The sequence below is a fragment of the Octopus bimaculoides genome, chromosome 12 (assembly GCF_046866305.1).
Source record: "Octopus bimaculoides isolate indiv1 chromosome 12, ASM4686630v1, whole genome shotgun sequence".
NCBI lineage: Eukaryota > Metazoa > Mollusca > Cephalopoda > Octopoda > Octopodidae > Octopus > Octopus bimaculoides.
Window position 1 is genome coordinate 14,804,347 of NC_142939.1, and position 20,598 is coordinate 14,824,944.

General features: G+C 34.4%; 1 protein-coding gene across 4 annotated transcripts in view; it reads right to left on the reverse strand.

Annotated features, from left to right (window-relative positions):
- The window catches only part of LOC106874489 (uncharacterized), a 408,363-nt gene that overhangs the window by 152,671 nt on the left and 235,094 nt on the right, over positions 1-20,598 (reverse strand). For all 4 annotated transcript variants that reach the window (XM_089360831.1, XM_014922234.3, XM_014922232.3 and 1 more), the window contains one exon: positions 4,657-4,861. The gene's annotated coding sequence lies outside the window, so the exon portion shown is untranslated. The remainder of the gene's footprint in view (positions 1-4,656; positions 4,862-20,598) is intronic.

The following is a 20,598-nucleotide window of genomic DNA, read 5'->3' on the forward strand; positions in this document are numbered from 1 at the left end:
TGATGATGGATGATGATGATGATGATGATGATGATGATGATGATGATGATGATGATGATGATGATAATGATGATGATGATGATGCCGATGATGTTGATGATGATGATGATGATGATGATGATGATGATGTTGATGCAAATGATGATGATGATGATGCTGATGACGATAATGATGATAATGATGTTGATGATGTTGCTGCTGCTGCTGCTGATGATGATGATGCCAATGATGTTGATGTTGCCGATGATGTTGATGATGATGATGATGATGATGGTGTTGATGCAAATGATGTTGATGATGATGATGATGATGATAGTGTTGATGATCATCACGATCAGGTTGATGATGATGATGATGAGTATGATGATGAGAATGATGATGCACAATTACTAATTCTATGTTCTCACCTACGAAGAATGTGGCAAGTAGATAAAACTTCAAAACCAAACGTCTGCAATAATAATAGGTGATTAATTAAAGGTATCTAAGAATCTCGATTGCATTGCTCTTCGGTCTGTTTAAATATAACACTGAATACGTATTAACATAACTCTATTGTTACATTAACGAACACTTTATGATAATTAGTGTAGAGAATGAAACCCATACAGCAGTGAATGATTAAAAAGGTATGTATGCGCAGGAGTGGCTGTGTGGTAAGTAGCTTGCTTACCAACCACATGGTTCAGTCCCACTGCGTGGCACCTTGGGCAAGTGTCTTCTACTATAGCCCCGGGCCGACCAAAGCCTTGTGAGTGGATCTGGTAGACGGAAACTACAAGAAGGCCATCATATATATATATATATATATATATATATATAATTCCAAGAGAGTTAGAGGTTGTGAATCCAACCAACTAAGGGATAATATCTATCCAATATGTAAAAAGCACAATTCGAGCGTCGTTGGGGTCAGTGCCGGCTGACTGGTCCCGTGTCGGTGGTTTGAAAAAGTACCATTCAAGCGTGGTCGATGCCATTGCCACCTGACTGGCACATAAAAAGCACTCACCACACTCTCGGAGTGGTTGGTGTTATGAAGGGCATCCAGCTGTAGAAACTTTACCAGATTGAATTGGAGCCTGGTGCAGCCTTCTGGCTTGCCAGCCCTCAGTCAAACCGTCCAACGCATGCCAGCATGGAAAGCAGACTTTAAACAATGATGATGATGATGATGGTGATACATAAGAAAAAACAGATGACAAAGGAATAAATGATTAACTTGACAATTCATTAGCTTGCAGCTGTTTCCACTCTATTTATATACATGTGTATATATAAAAATAATAAATAAATGCGCCCTTTTAAAGCCTAACCAGGCTCATGGGCACGGTTTCCCGGTTTCAATGGCGTATGTGTTCCCCAGCTGGACGGGACACCAGTCCATCGCAGCGTTACTCATTTTTGCCAGCTGAGTGGACTGGAGCAACGTAAAATGAAGTGTTTTGCTCAAGAACACAACGCGTCGCCCGGCCCAGGAATCGAAACCACAATCTTATGATCATGATGCTGACACCCTAACCACTAAACCACGCGCCTCCACATGTGTGTGTGTGTATGTATATATATATATATATATATATATATATATATATATATATATAATATGCACTCATATCTATGTATCTTTATATATTTGTATTTCTGGTTATTGCGCAAATTTGTGAACAATAACTTCATTGGTCACAAAGCTCTGTCACATGTTGACATTCACCATAAACCTCTGTGTGTGACATTCAAATCACTTAATGACATTTTAATCACTTCAGACATTTTTCATCGCTATGTAATTATGGCTCGAATAATTTGATTCCAATAGCTTCTTTAATATAAAAGTTCCTGATATTTTTATTTCAAACTGTAATACAAATCTGCAATCTCTGTCCAGCAGACATTTAGATATTATTTTAGATTTGCAATTCTTTAAGAAAATTTCAAGAATTTGTAGTTTACATCTTTGCACTTCTTAATTCTATGTTACAACGACACAAACAAATTTGTTTCCTGCATTTTTTTCTCCTCAAATTTCCAACCATCTGTGTATTATTTATCCATTTTTCTGTAATCCAATAAGTTTCAATCACAGACACAACAACCCCAGGGTGTCGTATTAAGTCAATAAAAATATTGTGGTTAACAATTTTTACAGTTACGTCAAATATTTAGATTTAGAGAGAGATAATCATCATACCCAGTTTCACACAGAATGAAGTCATGACTCTTTGGCTATAGAATCTACACAAAATTATGCAGTCAGTTAACACAATTCTTCAAAAAAGTGTTTGATACATTTTGTTTATAATATTCTCAGTTTTTAGGCGGCATGCTGGCAGAATCGGTAGCACGCCGGGCGAAATGCTTAGCGGTATTTCGTCTGCCGTTACATTCTGAGTTCAAATTCTGCCGAGGTTGACTTTGCCTTTCATCCTTTCAGGGTCGATAAATTAAGTACCGGTTACACACTGGGGTCGATGTAATTGACTTAATCCCTTTGTCTGTCCTTGTTTGTCCCCTCTGTGTGTAGCCCCTTGTGGGTAGTAAAGAAATAAGAAACGTTAGCAATGCCGGGTGAAATGCTTAGCGGTATTTCGTTTGTCTTTACATTCTAAGTTCAAATTCCATTGAGGTTGACTTTGCCTTTCATCCTTTTGGGGTCGATAAATTAAGTACCAGTTGCATACTGGGGTTGATCTAATCGACTGGCCCCTTCCCCCAAAATTTTGGGCTGGGTGAGACTTGGAGCCAACTTGTACAAATACAAAGCAACAGTCAAACATATAATAATAATAATAATAATAATAATAATAATAATAATAATAAACGCATTGTCACTAAAAACCCACTACTCAGTAGTGATAAGGTATTTCATATGGCTGGGATTGTTGGAGTAAAGAGAGACATGAGGTGTACAGTCCTTGACAAACATTGGTTCTGTGAAAAAATTTCCTCGTCAGCTTCCTATATCTCCAACTAACATTGATAAACATCTAAAGTGAGCAAGAATGTACTTAAAAACAGGTTTTAGAAACATCATATTCACTGACGAATCATGTCACATTAGATGGTCCAGACGGATGGGCTAAAGGATGGTTTCTGTCAAGCTAAGATGCTCCTATGACGAGAAGACAGCAACAAGGAGGTGGTGATGTAATGATATGGGCTGGTATTGTTAATAGTACTATCATCATCATCATCATCATCATCATCATCATCATCGTCATCGTTTAACGTCCGCTTTCCATGCTAGCATGGGTTGGACGATTTGACTGAGGACTGGTGAAACCGGATGGCAACACCAGGCTCCAATCTAATTTGGCAGAGTTTCTACAGTTGGACCATTTAAAGTTGACGAAGGTATAAAACTCAACAGTATTAATTATTGTGAACTCTTGGATCTAACTTTCTTTGAATGATACAAGTGTCAACCTCACAGTTTCAAGATAAAGTGTATGTTTATACATGACAATGCTCCATCACATGCTTCTTGCCTAACCCATGAGTTTCTTGAGCGCAAATTATTTGCCGAAGACAAATTAATGGAGTGGCCACTGTCAAGCCCTGACTTGAACCTCGAAGAAAACCTCTGGTCAATCGTAAAACAGAAACTCTATGAAGGAGGCAAACAGTACAACGGTATGGTAGAACTGTGGGATGTTGTACAAAGTATTACAGTTACAGTTTCACCAGATCAAATTAGAAAACTAACAAGTTCGATGGACAACAGATTTGTAGCGTTGATTGAAAAGAAAGGCTGTTATATCAACATGTAAATTGTTTCAACTATATATTAAACCATTATATTTTCAATTAGTAAAAAGTTCATAATGAGTTCATATATTTTAATTGTCCTGATACGCAGAGCAAATAACAATTCTGACATTTGTATAATAATTTCAGACAGCCAATTTCAGTAAATTCTCAATTACTCACGAAAAACAGATCAGATCTATGTCGAATTTTAGTCACAATTAAGAAAGAGCATTTGTACCAACGTCCTAAAATTTCAGCTTCCTATGTACATGTACATTCATTTTATAAAAAAAAATAAGTTTTGCATAAATTCTTCAGACACACACACACACACACACACACATATAAATACACACACATATACTTACATATACACATACACACAATGTCCTTATATACCTACACACATACATAAATATCTGATATAAAATATCTGATATATATATACATATATATGCGTGTATATATATATATATATATATATATGTATGTATATAGTTATGTGAGAATGCAATGTCTATAAAAAATCAGAACAAAAAGAGAGAAAAAAAATAACATAAGAAAGGTCTGAGTGTCAGGTCATTTGTAAACATACTTGAGACGGAAAGTTTGATCATTATACGATCAATAATAAGATCAATTAGAAAAATAAAACTACAACAAAAAGCAATAATAACCAGTTGAAGAACTGGCACACTGCCATAAATTTTATTGAGGTCGGTTATGTTGACCCCAGTACTTGACTGGTACTTGTTCTCTTGACTTCTGGAAGAATGGATATCTATGATTTGAAATCTGTACAACTATCAGTTTTACTGATTAAGAAGTAAAGCAAAAAAAAAAAAGAAAAAATGATAAATAATCAATAAAATTAAAGAAAAAAAAATGAATTAAAAGAGAACTTACCGTTGTTTTTGTTGCTCCTCTTTTTATATTTTTGTTGTTTTTTTTTCTCAGAAAATTAAAGAATATATTGTTGTAGAAATCAACCAAATGGTAAGTCCAAATATTGGGAACAAATTTTGATGATTAAAGAAAAATGTTCCATGAATCAATTCTCAATAAGTCAACTACTGGTTTATTAAGGAACTATAAAAAACTGATGCAAAGTCTGAAAAAAAAAATAGAAAAAAAATTATCAATAATAATAATAATAATAATAATAATAAATAATAATAACAATAATCATTCAGTTTCTTTGCCCTAGGTGTCAGGAAGACACTCGGCAAGAAATGGAAACAAAATTGAAAGAAGAGGATAATAATAATAATAATAATAATAATAATAATAATAATAATAATAATAATGATCATCATCATCATTTAACGTCCGCTTTCCATGCTAGCATGGGTTGGACGATTTGACTGAGGACATACGAACCAGAGGCTGCACCAGTCTCCAATCTGATTTGGCAGAGTTTCTATAGCTGGATTCCCTTCCTAACGCCAACCACTCCGAGAGTGTAGTGGGTGCTTTTACGTGAATAATAATAATAATAATGGCTTCAAATTTTGGAACAAGGTCTGCAGGATTGGGGAAGAGGCTACGTTGATTAAATTGGTTCCAGTACTCAACTGGTACTTAATTTCATCAACCCTGAAAATGATGAAGAGCAAAGTCAACCGTGACAAAATTTGAACTCGGAATATAAAGACAGATGAGATGCTGTCACTCATTTCACCCGATGAGCAAACAATTCTTATTTCTTTATTGCCCACAAGGGGCTAAACATAGAGGGGACAAACAAGGACAGACAAAGGGATTAAGTCGATTATATCAACCCTAGTGCATAAACTGGTACTTAATTTATTGACCCCGAAGAGATGAAAGGCAAAGTCGACCTCAGCGGAATTTGAACTCAGAACGTAGTAGCAGACGAATACCACTAAGCATTTTGTCCAGCATGCTAATAATTCTGCTAGTTTGCCGCCTTCCTTCTGATTTATATTGATAAATAGAAACTGTATGAGAGTACTTCATGTATGTGTGTGTGTGTGTGTGTGTGTGTATTTGCAAGTAATTATCTCTTTGGCTGGTTGACTCCACTTGGAAAACACTCTCTCTTTGTTTATGTCCTGTAACTTAGCAGTGCAACAAATGGGAATCACTAAAATAAAGTACTACACTTAAAAAAAAAAATAAGCAGCACTGAGTTTGGTATGATTGATAAAACCTTTCATGAATGTACTCCAGTATGGCCAAAGTCCAACAACAAAAAGATGTAAAGGAGGAATAAAGCAAAAGAGACAGACACTAAGCTAGAATCATTTTACAGTTTTGATTGCTCTGTCATGCTTGCTATTTTCCTGGATAAGTTAGGTGAGAGAGACCCCATGATCATCACCACCACCACCACCACTACCACCAACAACGACAGCAACAACTCCACATGTGCAGTGAGTTGGTGATATAAAATTGTGTACCTGTAGCCAATCAATCAAGCACCAGGTGAAAACTGCCCCAAGCTAATTATAGAAGTGAACATACATAGAGGAAATGACCAAGGGTCATTCATTGAGCTGATGGTGCAAGGATGAGGATGAGAATGAGGTGGAGGAAGGTCACCTTTAGTGTTTTGTTTAGTTATATATCGCTGAAGGTTACAATTTTGACTGACACTGATGGTGTAAGGAGGAAAAGGAAGAGGAGAAGAGCTTCCAATGGCCATTTTTTTGTTTTTTATTTTAGTTATATGTTGCTAAAGGTGACACCGGTGGCAGTGGTGACTACAACAATGATGATAATGTTGATACAAAGCCACAAAGTAACTCATCATTCAGAAAGAGAGAAAATAAAAGCAAAAGCAAAAGCATTTCCACCAAAGAAAAACAAAATTTGCAAAAATGAAAAAAAAAAAAATTCTTCAATATGTTGGCTATGCCATTAGCAAGAATGTTCTTTTGCCTTTGCTTTCTAGGGAATCATTATATTACCTCTTTATGCATTTAAATAAATTATTTAGAACAATAATGGTGTGACAGAGTAAAGATGGTACGCATGTTGTCCATAAAATAAACAGGAAGAGAAAATGGAAGAAAATAACACATAGTTTGTATGTAAACTTGCCAAAGTGTAATTTAAATTTAGTCTTTGATAGTTGTTGTGTGTTAATGTCTGGGTGAGATACAGCAGAATAGCAAAAAATGGCACCGTTATTACTATGTCTGAAAGAATGTCTTATGATATTTGTTCTAGTATAAACCTTTAGCACACTGTAGGTGCATCATGTCACCGTATGGGTTTTCTCCCCTGTAGTAACAAGGCAGTGGCAGGGGAGATAATTCTAGAGAAAATGCAGTGTGTGAAAGGTTAAGAGGTAGTGAGCTGGCAGAACCGTTAGCAGATCCGGACAAAATGCTCAGCAGTATTTCATCCTTCATTATGTTCTGTGTTCAAATTCTGCCAGGCCAACTTTGCCAGACGATCTTTTTGAGGTCGATAAAATGAGTACCATTTGAACACTGGGGACGATGTAACTGACTCATCATCTTCCCCTAAACTGCTGGCCTTGTGCCAAAATTTGAAATCAATATTTATTCTGGCATTCTGCATCCTGAATTCAAACCTCACTGAAGTCACTTTGCCTCTAAACCCCCTGAGTGATGACAAGTGAAGTACTTGTTTAGTACAGGGGTTAGTTTTTCTATTTCACTTTCTCTCTCTCTCTCTCACCATGTTATGGTAACTATTATAGAATGCAACAATTCTGTTAAAATGCACTGCTTCTGTTTCAATTAATTTTAAAAATAATTAAGAAGTGGCTGTGTGGTAAGTAGCTTGCTTACCAACCACATGGTTCAGGGATCAGTCCCACTGCATGGCACCTTAGGTAAGGGTCTTCTGATATAGCCTCGGGCCGACCAAAGCCTTGTGAGTGGATTTGGTAGATGGAAACTGAAAGAAGCCCATTATATATATATATGTGTGTGTATATGTCATGTGTCTGTGTTTGTCCCCTCAACATCGCTTGACAACCGATGCTGGTGTGTTTAGGTCCCCGTAACTTAGCAGTTTGGCAAAAGAGACTGATAGAATAAGTACTAGGCTTACAAAGAATAAGTCCTGGGGATCGAATTGCTTGACTAAAGGCGGTGCTCCAGCATGGCTACAGTCAAATGATTGAAATAAGTAAAAGAAAAAATGCATAAAAATAAGCTGCTATTTGGAATGTAAGTTAACATGAAATTTTGATGGAAGGTTTTAATTTAGATCAACTTTAAAGAAAATTTGAATTCAGCAAAATATAAAGAATTTTAAAGTTCAAGCTTAACCACAATCAGTGGTTATTTAAAAAAAAAAAAGAGAAAAAAAAAGGGTCACTTTGTTTCAGTTTAAAATTAAATAATTAACTTGCACCTAAAGTAGCCACAAATAAGCTAAGCTGATTATATAATCCATAGCAACATTAAACTAAAGTTAATTCCAAATTAATCCAGCAGCTTTCTTAATGCCCCACTTGTCTAAAATGTATTTCTCTCCAGAAAAAAACTAAGGATGTCATTGTATAGTATTTATGTAAGTATTTTCTAAAACAAATTGCTGTAGATATTCCTGACATTTTGCTTCAGACTTTATTCAATTGCTAAATTCTTCAGGTAATTTTTCATTCACAGCATTTTGTTTTTTATTTGTATTCTTATTCATTTTTAATTTGCTTTTGCAAATTACCACTTTTTTTTCATAACTTTAACTTAAAGGTACATGTAAGGAATGTCAGTTATGTCTAGTCTATTATGAATTGATTCTGAATCAAAGATTAATTTCACAACATAAAATCTCAGTATGAAGCCAGAATTATATTGCAACACATTTATACAATACACACACACACATATATTTGCTGAGCTTCTTTCAGTTTCCATCTACCAAATCCATTCAGTCTGAAGGTATAGCAGAAGACAATTGCCGAAGGTACCATGCAGTGGGACTGAACCCAGAACCATGTCGTTGGGAAGCAAACTTCTTACTACACAGCCATGCCTGCGTCTATGTACAAATTATATGCATATATATACACCTAAACATATATGTGTGTGTGTGCATATAAACTACAATACACAAATTGTAAACTGATTATTTACTTAGCTATTGTAAATGTTTTTAATGTGCAAAGATTGTAAAGAGAAAGTTAAGAACAAAACAAAACAAAAGTAAATAAATTAAGCAATTCTTTAGTCTTTCCTCACCACAAAAGCAGACAATATGTCTTTGATAGTCTCTGACTAAACTTCAGTCAACCGATATTCTTTAAAATTACCGATCCCAGATGAAAATCAAACATACACGTTAGCTGCTAAACATATGTGTCAGCACATTTGTGTATCCATTTCACACACACACGCACACACACATATGCACAAGCTCATACTCAACTAAAGGTATTGTGTATATATTTTGAAGTAAGAGTCAACAATGGTTATTCATTTGGTTTGGTTCATTATTGTCAACTAATTCTATTTATCTTACTAACGATTGAGATGTTGGAAGAACTGACTGCAAGTAGAATGATATGATTATAACAGGGATCAAATGGTGTGAATCGATAATGGATTTTCTTGTTCCAATGCCAGTTCAATGATGTTTGCTCACAGTATTGTCAAACCTAAGAAAATCATTCACATACATGAAAAGAAAAAAAAAAGTTCAAAAGAAGAAATTATTAGACATAACTCATAGGATGTGTGTGTAGTACATATACATTTCTAGTTTTCAACCAATGCACACACATTACTTATGTGTCAAGGATGGTCATGCTCTATAACATTTTGCCCAGAGCTCCCATGTAAAGTGAGATTCAGGGAAAAAAGTGTTTCATATGGGTTTTTCTCTAAAAACTGTAGTTTTCAACCGATTCTCTCCCTTTTCTCTCTCTGCTTATTTCTATCATCTCTTTCTTTTTCTCATTCTCTGTTTCTCTTGCTTATATATATTCTCTCTCACCCTCTGTAATAGTTCCTCTCTTTAAGTCTATGTCTGTTTCATTCACTCTCTCTCTCTGAAAATTGACTTCAGTATATTCTAATTTTTTTGTGCATAAATATCTTTGTCTTCACGCTATTTATACGTTCTCCCTACAACATTACTTATTTTAAATTTTTTGCTCTCCATCTATTTCAATACACTATTTACACTTCTCCTTCTACCAAAAACTGTTGTGATACAGTCGATAAGCCTTCATTACTGACCAATGAGAATTCAACCATGCCACTGAGCATTCATGCATTAGAAAAAGATATCCTAAAGTGGCTCGAGTTTTTTCACTCAAGCTATTTTCTTCTAGAACTATATGCTGAAATGAGGTTTGTAATTTCTGTCTACAAATTGACTTCCTTGTGTGATATATTGTTTCACTTTTATTCTTTCACTTTCTAATATGTGTATTTGTGTGTTCAATACATATGAGATAGTAAAGGACATTTTATACCACAATGACGATGACGTCACTTAGATGAGTATGTATGTGTCTCTGAGTGTATGTCTTTCTGACTGTGTGTGTGTTTCTGCATTAGGTACGTTATCAAACATACACACACATCTATGCATACATATACACGTGATGACTAGCATGTGTGAATGTATGTTGGTATGTGTCATTCTTATTATATGTGGCTGTATGTGAGAGTGAATCTCTTGACAAAAAACAATTACGTGAAAGGTCCGAATTATATAAAAATGCATATCTACCATTCAATTAACAATTCGTAATTATCATAGCAGTTGCAATGCTGGAAGATATTTAGACTTTGCTTATATTTGGTTAATTTACACTGCATACAAAAATAGAGATTAATGTATATTTTTTTCCATGGTCATAATTTTTTGTTTAAGATGTTGTAAAAAATATGTTACCAAAGAATAAACGTTATCTCTCCAGAAACACCTATAAAGCAAGGAGTGCAGAAAACTGAAGGTGAGAGTCTCAAGAGATAAGGGACATGAGACCTTCTCAGCATCAGCAAAGCATGTTGCAGTATGTCAGATGGAGTCTCAATACAGAAGAGATATGGCACTTTCCAAAGATCACCAGATGCATGCTGCAGCATGTCAAATACAGTCACAAGAGAGAAGGGAGAGAAGACTTTCACAATATCAGCAAAGGTATGCATACTGAAGCACGTCTGATAGAGTCCCAACACAGAAAGGAGATGAGACTTTCTCAAGAACAGCAAAGGCATGCTGCAGCACATCAAATGGAGTCTCAAGACAGAAAGGAGATGAGACTTTCTCAACCTCCATAAAGGCAAACTTCAACACATCAGATGGAGTCTCAAGAGAGAAGAGAGATGACACTTACCCAAGATCAGCAAAGGTATGCTGCACCACTTAATGCTGAGTCATTAAAACAACGTTAAGTACACCAGATTACACAGAGGTCCAATAGAATAGCTCTCAGAAACAGACCACGTACAAATTCGATCTTCACAAAACTTAGAGATGCTTTCAGATATGATCCATCCCATTCTTATAAAAACGATAATTCTGTCCAAATTGGTGTGCTAAACACAAATTGTTTCTGGAAAGCTTTAAAATCTACTCCACAAATGTTTTGTCATCAAAGCTGCACTTTCCTGTATCATCTGTTTTAACATAACTATAATATATATATATACAAACTATACCATTTTAATCCCATATACACACACACAAACAGACATACTGAATGACATATCCAGTCTGTTATATCCTACCTTTTAGAGAATGATTGAATCATTTGGCCACTCATTCCTTACCCTTCAATCAACATCATCATCACCATCGTTTAACGTCTGCTCTCCATGCTGGCATGGGTTGGATGGTTTGACAGGAGTTAGCCAGTTGGGAACTGTCTAAATTCCAATTGTCTATTGTGGCTTTGTTTCTACAGCTGGATCCCCTTCCTAATGCCAACCACTTAGAGTGTGCTGGGTGCTTTTTACATACCACTGGCATGGGTGCATTTATGCAGCACCAGCACAGGTGCATTTTACGTGGCACTGCCACCTGCAAATGACAGGTATGGATGGCAGCGATTTTACTTAGCTTAACAATGTCATTCTGAAACTAAAGAATCATGTCATCGAAATCTTGTAGCAAAGAGATATTGTATGGTTGATGCGAAAACCGTATGAATAAACAAGCACCGCTTTTGTTGGAGGAATCTGAATGTTAAAGGGTTAGGTTAGGGAGGGGAGCAGAAATGATAGAGAAGTAAGTGTAAGACTGAATATAAGCTTTAGACCAGGGGTTCTCAACTGGAGTCCATATAGACCCTGAGGGTACATATGAGATTTTTTGCAGTCTATGTAACAAAATAGTAAATAGGGGGTCCACAATAGTATTTTAAGGGCCCCTGAAGAAATTTTGTTTTAGATGTATGTATTGGTATGTCTAACAAGAAACAACCAGGTTTCTTCTGGCATTTTACATAGTTCAACCTACATAAGTTAATGTGTGAAAAGCAAAATAGGAATTTTGAAAAAAGTTTCTCTAAAACTAGTTTGTAAACATTGAATGGCTACGGGGGTCCACCAGAATAAAATAGTAATCAAAGAGTTCCATAGATAAAAAATGATTGAGAAACCCTGTTGTAGTCAGTGAGCTGTTGCTTTTGGACAAAGTTGTGTTCAAGTGGTTAGTAAGACTGATGGGCAGACATGTTAATGAAGTGATTATATGTGAAAGTGAAAATGAAAGTTTTAGAGTTTTGAGTGAAGTTGTATTCAAAATGAACACTGAAATCATTTTTATTAAATATATTTGACTTGGGAATTTTAAAGATTTTGCTATCATTTGTGATGGATCCAAAAGTTTGCTTGGCAAAACGTAGCTTTCCAGAAGACTTATCCAACCAAAACTAACTTTGTTAAAAGAAATGTTAAAATGTCAATGATTTTGTAATTCCTTCAAGTATTAAACCAGGCTTCAAATATTTTGTCTACTTTTTCAAACTTTTTTTTATTACTTTTTACATTTTTATACTTTTGCTGTGCTGCAGAGAAGAATTAAGAATAAAATTAATTAAATTCTAGAGATGAACTAAATGGTTTAAACGAATTCAAGCCATTGACTTTTCAAATCCATACTTTGATATTAAAATAGAATGGCTTCTTTAAAAGCTAAAAGGTTGGAATCTAGAAAAACAAATAAATATATAAATATATAAATAAAACAAGGAGAAAATAACAAAAAAAAATCAATATGAATCTTGGTAATTTAGTATTTTACATAACTTCAATAAAGGTTATTTTAAACTCGTCAAATTTCTTCAATTTCACTTTTTCTCTACTTCTTAATATTTCTTAAAAGGAAATGTTATGGAATTGTAGTAAAGGTAACTCAGTGGTCTAAAGGAATTACCAATATATCGGTCATGTTCCTTTAGTATTCTGATTTAAAAATCCAGCAGAGATGATTCTATTTTTCATCTCTTCTGGTTATGTGTCACTAATATGTTGTATTTTCCAGCATACAAGTTGAAGTTTTCAAACCTTTATTTGCAGCTCCACCCTACAAAACAAAATTGACTTTTACATCTAAACTTTGGATGATTTTGGAGAACCAAAAGTTCTATGTGAATGCAACATGACAATATATTCTATGATCCTGCTAGGTTGGAAGTCAAAGTTGACCTTGCTCAGATTTGAACAAAGAGTGTGAAGAGAGAGAACAAATACTGCAAAACATTGTTTTTTGGTCTAGTTACCAAAGCCACAAGATAAATCTTCCTGAGAATAAAACTCCAGTCTTTTGTATTATAAGAGGTAATATTTCTAATGTTCCAGTATTTATTCCCAACAGCCAGATTAAGCATACTCAATGTAAATAAAAAAAATGCATAAATGAACTTTGTTAGAAGGTCAAATATTGTTGGGGCATATCTAATCTTAAAAAGGCCATTTTCACTGTGGTTTGTCATGGAGAAAAATTCTCGTTTTAGTAGCCAAATGGTTCATGTGCCAACTATGTGGTATGGTTATAGGTGCAGGTATGGCTGTGTGGTAAGAAGTTTGCTTCCAGGTTCAGTCCAATTATGTGGTACATCAGCTAAGTGTCTTCTTCTATAGCATTTGGCTGACAAAGCCTTGTGGATGAATTTGGTCGATGGAAACTGAATGAATCCCATTGTATCTCTCTCTCTCTTTATATATATATATATATATATATATATACCTGTGTAAATTTCTTTGTGTCTGTGCTTGCCCCCCCCCCCCCCATCATTTATGGCCCTGTGACTGTTTGGCAAAAGAAACTAATAGAGTAAATGTTAGGCTTAAAAAAAAATTTTAAGTACTGAGGTCAATTCATTCCACTAAAATTCTTCAAAATGGTGCCCCAGCATAACCACAATCCAATGACCAAAATAAGTGAAGCTAAAACAAATAAAAAAATTAATAGAATGAGGTCAAGAAACAAGAAGAAGCAAGCAAAGGAATTGAACCAGTGATTCACAATTCATGTTGGTTCAACACCTCACCACAAACATTTGACTGCCTTTGTTTGTCATCCTTTTTTATTTTTATGATATCCATTAAATTTGATTGTGTCTTAGAAGAAATATATCTTGATTTGATAGCATTTGAAATATCCTCCTTTAATTTCTTATGTCGTCCTTTGCAAACTTTAAATTTACATGTTTACATTTGTAAAGTGATGTTCAGACAAATGTAAAATCTTCAACAATGACCGTCTTCTTCACAAAGTGGGAACCGTCTGCTGTGTCTTTTCTATCTGCCGTGTCTGCTCTTCAGGAATTTGGCAGCTGTGAAGCAGCAAACATTCTTTCTAGTTTGTGATGTAATATCGGAAAAATATTCTTCAAATGTAATCTTCCTAATATTCATGGTTGTCTATAGCAGCAGAGGAAATCATACATAGTTGGTTAAACAATGAAGACCTTTGTAATGATGACGACGATGCTGCTGCTGATGACGACGACGATGTCTTACATGGTCATAAGACCATATATGTTGTTGTTTAGCTCCAGGTCAGATCTTATGTAACAGATATATTGATCAAAAGCACTCCAGCTGAGACCATCCTGTCTTTTGTAAGCATGTTAGAATACATTGTTTAATCTACCCCTCCTATTTTAAGACAATAGAATGTGATTTCAGTGAGAGCTGGCTGTTGTTTCTTGCAAGCCAAGTGGCCACATAGAGGTTTCTTCATTGGAGGCCCATAAGGCAACATATTTATAAAGGAATCAATTTTTGGTTTAATACTAAAACCTTGGTGAGACAGAATATCTAAGATTTGATTTTTGCTTGTCTTAAAGGAAGTGCCCATGGCATTTTTCAGAGCTTCTGAGACTAGGAGAAGAAAGGAGGAAGCTATCGTTATACTGAAGACTTGATATTTGCAACATAGAAGACTCTGCCAAGATGGTGATATTAAACAGGTCAACAGAATTGGTCTACAACTCAAAATGAGTGAAAATGGATTTTTTGTAAAAATCCCTTCAATGAATACCAGTTGCCCCAAAAAAGAAATGTACAGATCCTGAGGGAAAATTCATTCCAAACCAGAGGTTCAAAATTCCTTAAACATATTGCCAAAAAAGAAATTAGAAATCTTCAAAAGATTTCCCTTAATACATTCAAAGTGAGACTTGCAAATACTTCAAAATGATTCCAACTAGGTTAGGCTAGAACGCCTGTGACACTGGCCAAGGGGGTGTTCTATACTACACACTGAGGCACCTGTGTCATGCTAGTGCCACGTAAAAGTACCCATGCTAGTGCCACATAAAAAGCACCCAGTACACTCTGTAAAGTTGTTGTCATTAAGAAGGACATCCAGCCAGAAGAAACCATGCCAAAACAGAAAATTGAAACCTGATGCAGTTCTCCAATTGGCCAGTTCCTGTCAAACTGTTCAACTCATGTCAGCATAGAAAATAGATGTTTAATGATGATGATGATGATGATGATAGTGATGGTGGTATCAGTAAGTATCGTTAGTGTCAGACTGAGCCTAAGAAAATTGTAGAATGATAGTTTGTCGACAGTTTCTGTGGTTTTCACTACGTTCTACCATTTATGTGTTTCTAGACAATCAGGTCTCCTATTCTATTTGCCAATGGAATGGAAAGCTATACAATGACATCCAGACTCTAATAAGCCAATATAAATTCCTCAGGGAGAATGGTAGTATGACCTAAATTCTCCAGGATGACAACTAGTCACTGTCTTGCTATGGTCAAATTTTAAACTTTGGCTATTTTTAGAACAGAATTCCAAACACAAATAAGCTGACGCACACACATACTTAAAAAAAAGACACATAAGGCAATTCAGCTTCAAGGCAAAAACACACACTCACACAAAAAAACTCATGCTGCTATCTTAGTCTATAATAAACACTCAATCTATTAAGTTATAAAGAAATATGTCAATTTTAGCCCTGAAGAGATTTCTAACTTTGAATTCATAATGCAATTATTAATTGTAAAATGAATGAAGATAGACATTGAAATGACCATAGGCCTTATGTAATTGACAGTTATTTAAATAAATTGATTTTACTGTAATCAAACTCTCCATTTTCTTTATATTACATATATATATATATATGTATATGTATATATATATATATATATATATATATATATATATATATATATATATATATATATATATATATATATATATATATATATATATGTATATGTTAAAATTTCTTTTAAAATATAGGGTAAAAATTAAATATTAATTTTTCACCAGTGGCCAGCATGAGTAAAACTGTCCATAGACTGCAAATATCATTATATTATAAGTGTGTATAAAAATTATACACGAAGGGAAAATCACTTAGTGGGTTTCCATCACGCTAGACATGGGAGTTTAATCCCAAACCATGAAAATGCTATTCTTATTTTAGCGCATTGAAAATGAATGAAGGTAGACATTGAAACGTACATATGTATATATATATATATATATATATATATATATATATATATATATATATATATATATATATGATGGGCTTCTTTCAGTTTCCATCTACCAAATTCACAAGACACAATGCTTTTGACAGCCTGAGGCTATAGTGGAAATCACTTGCCCAGAGTGTCAGGCAATGGGACTGAACCCAGAACCATGTGGTTGGGAAGCAAGCTTCTTATCACACAGCCATGCCTATATGTGTGTGTGTGTGTATATATATATATATTTCTATATGTATACAAAATGTATACATATATGTGTGTATATTACATGCATATATATATATCATCACCATCTTCATTTAACATCCATTGGTTGGATGGGTTGGATGGTTTGACTGGGCTGGTATGCTGGAAGGCTGCACCAGGATCCAGTCTGATTTGGCATGGTTTTCTATGGCTGGATGACCTTCCTAATGCCAACTTCTCTGAGAGTGTCATGGGTGCTTTTATGTGCCACTGGCATGGGTGCCATTTGCATGATACCAGTATCTGCCATGACTGTGATTTTTTCGGCTTGGTGGGTCTTCTTCTTAAACTTGACATAATGCCAAATGTCTTGGTCGTTGCCTTCATGAGGCCCAACACTCAAAAAGAGCTCGGCCACTTTGCCTCCACATATATATATATATATATATGTATATATATATACATATATATCTTTGTAGATATATATATATATATATATATATATATATACATACACACACACACTTATATATATATACATATGTCAGATTGGAACCTGCAGTGGCTCCCCAGCTTACTAGTTTTCAGTCAAACTGTCCAACCCATGCCAGCATGGAAAACAGACCTTAAATGACGATGATGATGATATATGAGGTGAGAACGAAAGAGAGAGGGAGAGTTTCTGACAATAATGCTACTCTCTAGAAGTGATTAAAAGGCCTTGTTTGGGGTGATTTGCAATTAAGTAATTGTGTATTTAGGACTACACCATTAAAAGTGTCCTTCTTACAGTAAGATACCTGAGTGTGAGTTGATGAATGTTCAGTTGTTATCTCTAGCAGATAGAAACACCATGCAAAAGCTTCTTCTTTGAGCTTAGTTCATGATACTGTTAGTAGTGGTGATGGTGTTATTAATAATGGTTATGATTCCAATAATGCTGAAGTTTAGTGTTTGGCTTTTAAATAGCATTTTTAATTTGTGTTTGATTATTAATTTTTTTTAAATATAATTTTGTTCTTTCCGCACTTCCTGTTAATGAAAATATTTGTTTTATCAATTTCAGTTTTAAAATTATAAAAATAAATGGTGAAAAACATCTTGAGTCAAAAAACCTTCATTCTTGATCAATAACTAACAGCATTAAAAACATAAAATTAACTATTACCTTTTTTGGTATGTAATAAAACTAAAACAGAATTTTCTAATCAACAGTAAACTGCCAATCAAAAACAAAAAAAAAAATGAACAAAAACAAACAGTATAAATATAAAAGTATACGAACGTTAATTGAACTAACTTGATCTTAGCAGACGTTGATCAACTGAGCTTTTGATGTTAACAGCAAATTCAATTTATTTCAAACCCTCTCTAATACAGCGAAGATTTTTAAAGAACTAACAACCACCTGTCATCGTTGTGATGATGCTGTCAGTTTGAGTTTGGTTTCTGTTTGATGTCATGGCAGAACAGTCAATGTACAACGACCCAGTGTGGTGTCTAATGAAAATAAATATTTTTTCAATGCAAATGACAGTAACAAGTTTGACCAATCAAATACCTTCTTTTGCCAAAAAGTATAGACATTGATTTTAAAGGAAAAAAAAAAAAAAAAAAAAATTGCTTGAATGCTTGGATAATTCTTTTCTTGAGATATCAAACTAGGCTAAAAAAAAACTGCACGCATGTAAAAAAAAAAAAAAAGAAAAGAAAAATAAGAAAATAAACAAACGCATAAGAATTGAGCTTCCAGTTTAGAAATGCAGCTATATATGGAAGCAAATAAGAGAAACAAAGAATATGAAAATAACAAGATGAAAAGCATGATAATAGTTGTCATGTTAGGTTAGCATTCAGGGAAATGTCTTTGACACTTCGGATGCAATTCCTTTGTCCGAAAGAGAGAAAGAGACAATAAGAGTAAAAATATACAGAGAGAAAAATTGGAAAGAAAAGTGAGAAGCGAAATAAAGCATTGAATTTATTATTACCTATTAAGGCTACATTAAAAAACCTTCCTCAATAAGCAACAAAGTGCAATTGAATTTGTTGTGAATATGTACTTTGACAGAAGATACTTGCTTAAGGTGTTTTGTGATTAAAACATGTGGAGGACATTACAAATGTGATGTGTAAAACCTCTCAGGATATTTCTAAATAATTACTAATTTGGGATACTATCAAACAGAAATATTTCAATAAATCAGTGAGTCTGAAATGGTGCACTGCAGTGTATTGGTGTGCCACAGGTGGTATCTAAGTGTGTCGCAAATATTCAAAAATATAATTTTAGTCTTTAGAAAATTCCTTGTCATACTTGAACATCTTGTAAAAGCTTTCGCTTATTATTTTTGTTAAGCAATGATTTTCTGCATTTTGTTTTATATTTTTGACATTAAAACAGATTTTCTTTTCATTTTTCATGTGAAGTGTGGCCTAATTTATTTTTTCTATTTGATCGTCAGAGCGTCACACAGACAAAAAAAGATTGAGAACCAGAGAAATATGAACAAAGAGCTATTTAATTATAGCAATAATGGAGATTATAGCACAATTCTAAGAATATATAAACCATAATATTTGCAATATTTTCATATGAAAATAATATTTATAATATTGTTATATAAAAAAAATAATAATCCATTATAACATTTCTTTATGAATATGCATATTGTAACATTTGCTTATAAATATACATTAAAGAAAAAAAGATATAACATTGTTTTATATTGTTATATTTGGGGACGGTCATTTTGCCAATAAACACATGCACTGTTTATTTGATCTTCACTTATTATTATTATTATAATCATTATTATCTGTTTCCACACATACTTTCACATCAAGAGCCTGGCGAAATAAATACATAAACATAATTGTCTTATTAATTAATCAATTATAACCATCTCAGTTTCTAGATCAAAACAATGAAGCAGTGTATTTCATAAATGGCTAAACGAGCTGATATCAGGTAGAGCATCTAACTATTAAACAAAACTGCAAGTGTCCTCTCCAATCCATGCCACCATGGAAAAATGGCCATAAATACGATGATGATGATGATGGTGATAATGATGATGATGATGATGATGATGATGATGATGATGATGATGATGATAACAGTGATGATGATAATGATATCAATTAAAACCCTGCTCTGTATGTGAGTAGCCATTCAGATCCTTGACAAGAAACTGCACTGCCACCCCTGCTTCTCATGGTTCAATCCCTCCTTCCCCAACCATGAAGCTGACCCTCACCTTCCCAAGGTTTGTTGCATGACAACCTCAATTGTGCAAATGACACATAAAAAGCACCCAGCCCACACTGTAAAGTGGCTGGCATTAGGAAAGGTATCCAGTCATAGAACCCATGCCAAAACAGACACTGGATGCCGCCCTTAACCACATCAGATCCTATCAAACCATCCTTCTCTTACCAGCATGGAACATGAACGCTAAATGATGATTCTTTTATTCTTTTGTTCGTTTCAGTCATTTTGACTTTGGCCATGCTGGAGCACTGCCTTTAGTCAAGCAAATCGACCCCAGGACTTATTCTTTGTAAGCCTAGTACTTATTCAATCGGTCTCTTATGCCAAACTGCTAAGTTACAGGGACGTAAACACACCAACATCAATGTCAAGCGATGTTGGGGGACACACACACACAAACATATATACATATATATATACGATGGGCTTCTTTCAGTTTCCATCTACCAAATCCACTCAC